Genomic DNA, 6,845 nt, shown 5'->3' with positions numbered 1-6,845 from the left:
CATAACCAATAGCGTACAGCCACGTCTGCCTATAGAAGAACATTTAAGCTCTCCCCTGGCGGAGCAGCTCTCTTCTTTCTCAGTTCTCGCTCGAGTCAAATTTAGTATCTATCAGCTTCATTCTCGTACTATCCTTTCGCGATTTTCAATACTTTGTTCCGTCGAACTATTCAGCGGCTTTGTTCTTCGACCGGCCGATACTTCCGCGTCGCGTTGTGTGATTCTGCTCGCGACAAGATTTTCCGACGCTCGCGTTGAAGATTTTCCGATCGCGACGGCCCTCGTCAAGGTGCCGTTCAAGATTTCCGGCGCGATTCATCGCAGAGACGATCACGCGCAAGATTTCCGATTATCGTACGAACACCGACAGGGCTGCGGTCTTTATCGAGTGAATAAAGTGCATTTTAACCGAAAGGACAACATTCCGATTCTCCCGTCTTCTCCTTGCCTCCTCGCGCGCTCATTTTCTGAGTGCTCCCGGCCCCCAGGCGACTCCGACCGTCGGTCAACACCAAACACATTTCATTTGTTACTAACTCAACGAATGCGCGTGCGCTTTAATTTATAATTAAACTGGTTTCGCGAAGTTCTTCGATGATGGACATTATTTCATTGTTATGGCTGGTATGACCAGCATTCTCCGAAGGAATCAACAATTTCAAACGATCGACGAGCTCGTTTGGATCATCCCAATGCACATAATCGATTGGACTTTTGGTCACGCGTATAAAAGTTGGAAGCTGAACTCTCATTCCCTTTCTTTCTCGTGCGAACATTGGTCCTATAATATTTTTATACTTGTAATCCCTGTTCCCCATTATTTGATTTCCGCGTCGATGTGCACGCGTAACAACGATAATTCGTTTGTATGTTTTCGTATCATCCTCGGTGTACAGCTTCTCGTCGGAATTCTTTTGAATATCAATTCGTAAAAACCGTGAGTTCCCTTGTATGCCGTTCCATTAATGACGATATTGTCGTTGTTGTTCACGTCGAACATTGCATTTCCAAGAATCAACTTATCATCGCGCATATATACTCCGTACACGTTGTCGATATTTTTTGATGGTCCGGTAAAAGATCTATGCAAATATTTGCGCGTCAAAGGCCTAAGATTCTCGAATAGATGCTGATTTTCCTCTTGATGAATTTCAGGAATTTCAAAAATATTGCGCCTCGAAGATTCCAAAGATACCGCGCTCGTTGCAGGCGATTCGAAAGTATTCTGTCGCGACGTCGCACAGTGGGCAATTTGGACGAAATCGGATTCAAAATCAAAGAACTTTCGATAGAAATGAGGTAGAGCAATGAAATTTTTTTTTAATTAAAGCTAAAACGTTGTAGAATATGGCAAAAATAGGGAGATTATGGTACGAACGCTTTTCAACCTTGAGAAAATTCGTTAAACTTTGCGACGAAATTTTCGCGTTCCGTCGCGAGCTCGCGGTTTCGACCCAAGCGCGAGCCAATCCGCGACGAGACCCTCCCGCGAACCAATCCTTGACGTGACCTAAGCGCGAACCAATCCGCGAGCGCCGTCGCCAATCGAAAATTTCTCGAAGCAAGGCTCTCGTTGTGGTCCGCGCTCGTCTATAAGGTTCCGGCAGAAACGAGCCAGAACCGGAGTTGGCCTCCATTCGACACAAGGCACAAAGTCGCTCAAAAATCTAGAGTCATCTTAAAAAATTTCACAAAGTCGCTCATTCGACACAATCATTCTCCGTTCATTCAGCTCTTACCTGTGACCGAGTAAACATCGAGGTTACTTTTGTTCATATTATCAGTGATCTTAAAAATCGTTCTTTGTTCCGATTTATGATTAAAATTATCAAGATTACCCAGTTCCTTGTCTAACGCATCCTATCCAGTCATTATATAAAACCAAGTGATAGACCTGTCTCTCCAAAACGGCGGAGCCTGGCCCCTCCGGCCATGTTAGCCGCATTGCCGGCGAAAAAACAAAATCGTCGAATTTAACGACTCACATCCTGGAAGAGCATTCAACCCTCAATCAATTACCTCCTGTACCCAAGAGACAACGTAAGGACACCATGCTGAACTCCAATCCCAACTCCAACGTCAGCTCCAACGTCAACTCCAACTCCAACTCCAACTCCAACTCCAACCCTAACCTCAACAACGCATGGATAAACAACGCAAATATCCCGACCTCCAACAGATTTGACATTTTTTCTTCTGATGCCTTCAAAAACCTTGCCGAGTCCTCAGTGATAAACTCCGCTAACGTGAGTAAAAAACCAAAACCTTTACCAAACAATCTCACTGCAAACACTAAAAATCCAAACAACTCTACACCCTTATCTCGCCCACCGCCGATGTATATTCGTTTAGCTGAAAATGAAGTCTTGAACTTCAGTAATGAACTTGAAAACCAAATAGGAAAAAATTTCTATCTAAAATATCTGCGTAATCAAGTTAGATTGCATTTCAATTCAAAAGGCAGGCTTTAATTTTCACACCTTTGCGCTCCCCACTGAAAAACCGTTTACGGCAGTGCTTAAAGGACTTCCCTTTATTGACACTGATTCCTTAGCTTCAGAACTCCAGCTCTTAAACTTACACCCCACTAACATAGTCTCTTTTAAAACTTCCCCTAACAACTCGCTCTATAAAATCACCTTTCCCCCTGGCACAAAATTATCCCATGTAAAGACAGTTGGTTTTATATTTCATTGCCGGGTCTACTGGGAACGATTCGTCAAATCCAAAAACTACACGCAATGCTACAGATGCCAAGCGTTCGGCCATGCGTCTGCAAACTGTTTCAAGGTCCCTAGATGTGCCAAGTGTGGACTTGATCATCTAACTAAAGATTGTCAAAAATCCCCAGATTCTCCAGCAAAATGCGCGAACTGTAATGGAATCCACACTGCCAATTTCTCACAATGTCCCAGCTTACTAACCTATATTAATAGAAAATCAACCCCGCGTCCTTCCCCACGCTCTACCACAAACCATCGATCTCCACCCCTAGATCTTACTCCTTCTCGTCAAGCATCTGCTCTGATTGGTGACAGATCTTTTAGTGAAGTGGTAAAAGGGCATTCCCCTCTTCCCAGCCATAACCTGAATTCTGGACCTCTTGGATCCTCGGAAACCAGCGAGTTATTTAAAGAAGCCATCTTCTTCTTTAAAAGAGCTGTTCCCATCCTAAAGGCAATTCGCCCCAAGCTTGCTTCGTGCACAACCACGTTCGACAAGATCGAAATTCTCTTTGATGCTGCTCAGCAATTATTTTCATAATTGTTTTCACCCCATCTCTCCCTGGGACCCTCATGACTTGGAATGCATGTTCCTTGTTTCCAAAAATACCTGAACTTGAACTCTTCATGACCTCTAATAACGTTCTAATAGCCATGATCCAAGAAACTTGGCTTACCCCCTCAATGAATATTCTTCTCACAAACTACAACATAATCAGAGGCGACAGGGCTGATGGGAAGCCCCGTGGAGGTGTGGCCATTCTGGTCCACAAAAATCTTCGTTTTCAACCCTACAACCTTAAACCAGTCAAAAACCTTGAAGCGATAGCCATAAAGCTCTCTAACCCTTCTCTCATAGTAATCTCTGCCTACTGCCCTGACCAAAAACTAGATCCTGAAGCTCTAAATTCCATCACAAACTTCAGACTACCATTCATTGCTGGTGTCGACCTGAATGCAAAGCATTCCTCCTGGAATAGTAAAGCGAGATCCAATACAAATGGTAGGACCCTTGAAGATCATATGATAAGCAACTGCTACTCGCTGATCGTACCTCCCACTTGTACCTTTTTTCGGCCTAACTGTATGCCAACAAAAATTGATTTCTTCCTGGCGGACACCTATACTAACCTCCGGTGCGATGTTACCGAAGACCTGTCCTCCGATCATCGCCCTGTCCTGCTAATGTCGGAACACAAACACTCTTTCGCCACCTCCTCCCCAGTTACCAACTGGGAAACGTACAAAGCACATGCCGATGACATTGACCGAAAAGTCTCCCATCTCCAAAGGTTTCTCAAATCATGTTTTTACAAATCCACATCCTTCGTGAACACTCCTGACAAATTCATCCTTCCTGATGAAAAATTAAAATTTATGATCAGATTGAGAAATAAAGCCAGGAAAAAATGGCAAAGATACGGAAACTTGATCTTCCTCGGGTTCTACAAACAATTAAATGGAGCCATACGGAATAGAGTCAGGTTGCTCAAACACATGCAAGTACAGGAACAGATTCAAGAAGCAAAAAACTCTCATACCTTCTGGCCAGTCTTCCGGAAATTAATGAAAAAACCAACAAACATCCCTCCCCTTTTGGATGATTCTGGATCCTATCACGACCAAAATTCCATAAAAGATCAACTATTAGCCGAACAATTCAGCCGGGTGTTCGAGGATGCCTACAACCAGGAATCACCCCTCCAACTTCTGATCAACCAAAAAGTTGCAAACTTCCATCTGAAAGAATTCACCTCTCCTTCTCCCTGCATAGACTTAATCTCTCGTCTCTCCCCGATGGATATCAGGATACTAGCAGACAGGTTAAAACCCAGGAAAGCTTGCGGCTGGGATAGTATTAATTGTAATACCTAATTATCTAGGTATTACAGTTTCTAACAATATATATCATAACACCAAACTCGCTACTACTATTATTTACTGAGTTATTAGCAAATAATGGACGAATGTACTACTCCGTCGGACGCTGGACGAACACTTTTCTAAGCCCCACCGCTAAGAGGAAACTTTTTCCGTATCGATCCTAGACGAGTTTCGACGTGATATCACTGTAATATAGACGGTTTCTAACAATATATATCATAACACCAAACTCGCTACTACTATTATTTACCGAGTTATTAGCTAATAATGGACGGATGTACTACTCCGTCGACAAAACTCTGGAAATTTTTCTAAGCCCCACCGCTAAGAGGAAACTTTTTCCGTATCGGTCCTAGACCATTTTCGACCCGATATCACTGTAATACAGACGGTTTCTAACAATATATATCATAACACCAAACTCGCTACTACTATTATTTACCGAGTTATTAGCAAATAATGGACGGATGTACTACTCCGTCGACAAAACTCTGGAAATTTTTCGAAGTCCCACCGCTAAGAGGAAACTTTTTCCGTATCGGTCCTAGACCATTTTCGACCCGATATCACTGTAATACAGACGGTTTCTAACAATATATATCATAACACCAAACTCGCTACTACTATTATTTACCGAGTTATTAGCAAATAATGGACGAATGTACTACTCCGTCGGACGCTGGACGAACACTTTTCTAAGCCCCACCGCTAAGAGGAAACTTTTTCCGTATCGGTCCTAGACGAGTTTCGACGTGATATCACTGTAATATAGACGGTTTCTAACAATATATATCATAACACCAAACTCGCTACTACTATTGTTTACCGAGTTATTAGCTAATAATGGACGGATGTACTACTCCGTCGGACGTTGGACGAACATTTTTCTAAGCCCCACCGCTAAGAGGAAACTTTTTCCGTATGGGTCCTAGATGATTTTCGACGTGATATCACTGTAATATAGACGGTTTCTAACAATATATATCATAACACCAAACTCGCTACTACTATTATTTACTGAGTTATTAGCAAATAATGGACGAATGTACTACTCCGTCGGACGCTGGACGAACACTTTTCTAAGCCCCACCGCTAAGAGGAAACTTTTTCCGTATCGGTCCTAGACGAGTTTCGACGTGATATCACTGTAATATAGACGGTTTCTAACAATATATATCATAACACCAAACTCGCTACTACTATTATTTACCGAGTTATTAGCTAATAATGGACGGATGTACTACTCCGTCGGACGTTGGACGAACATTTTTCTAAGCCCCACCGCTAAGAGGAAACTTTTACCGTATCGGTCCTAGATGATTTTCGACGTGATATCACTGTAATATAGACGGTTTCTAACAATATATATCATAACACCAAACTCGCTACTACTATTATTTACTGAGTTATTAGCAAATAATGGACGAATGTACTACTCCGTCGGACGTTGGACGAACACTTTTCTAAGCCCCACCGCTAAGAGGAAACTTTTTCCGTATCGGTCCTAGACGAGTTTCGACGTGATATCACTGTAATATAGACGGTTTCTAACAATATATATCATAACACCAAACTCGCTACTACTATTGTTTACCGAGTTATTAGCTAATAATGGACGGATGTACTACTCCGTCGGACGTTGGACGAACATTTTTCTAAGCCCCACCGCTAAGAGGAAACTTTTTCCGTATCGGTCCTAGACGATTTTCGACGTGATATCACTGTAATATAGACGGTTTCTAACAATATATATCATAACACCAAACTCGCTACTACTATTATTTACTGAGTTATTAGCAAATAATGGACGAATGTACTACTCCGTCGGACGTTGGACGAACACTTTTCTAAGCCCCACCGCTAAGAGGAAACTTTTTCCGTATCGGTCCTAGACGAGTTTCGACGTGATATCACTGTAATATAGACGGTTTCTAACAATATATATCATAACACCAAACTCGCTACTACTATTATGTACCGAGTTATTAGCTAATAATGGACGGATGTACTACTCCGTGGGACGTTGGGCGAACATTTTTCTAAGCCCCACCGCTAAGAGGAAACTTTTACCGTATCGGTCCTAGACGATTTTCGACGTGATATCACTGTAATATAGACGGTTTCTAACAATATATATCATAACACCAAACTCGCTACTACTATTATTTACTGAGTTATTAGCAAATAATGGACGAATGTACTACTCCGTCGGACGTTGGACGAACACTTTTCTAAGCT

This window comes from Halictus rubicundus, unplaced genomic scaffold (assembly GCF_050948215.1).
Source record: "Halictus rubicundus isolate RS-2024b unplaced genomic scaffold, iyHalRubi1_principal scaffold0059, whole genome shotgun sequence".
Classification (NCBI taxonomy): Eukaryota; Metazoa; Arthropoda; class Insecta; order Hymenoptera; family Halictidae; genus Halictus; species Halictus rubicundus.
The sequence above is the reverse complement of the archived record's forward strand: the minus strand, read 5'-3'. Positions refer to the sequence as shown.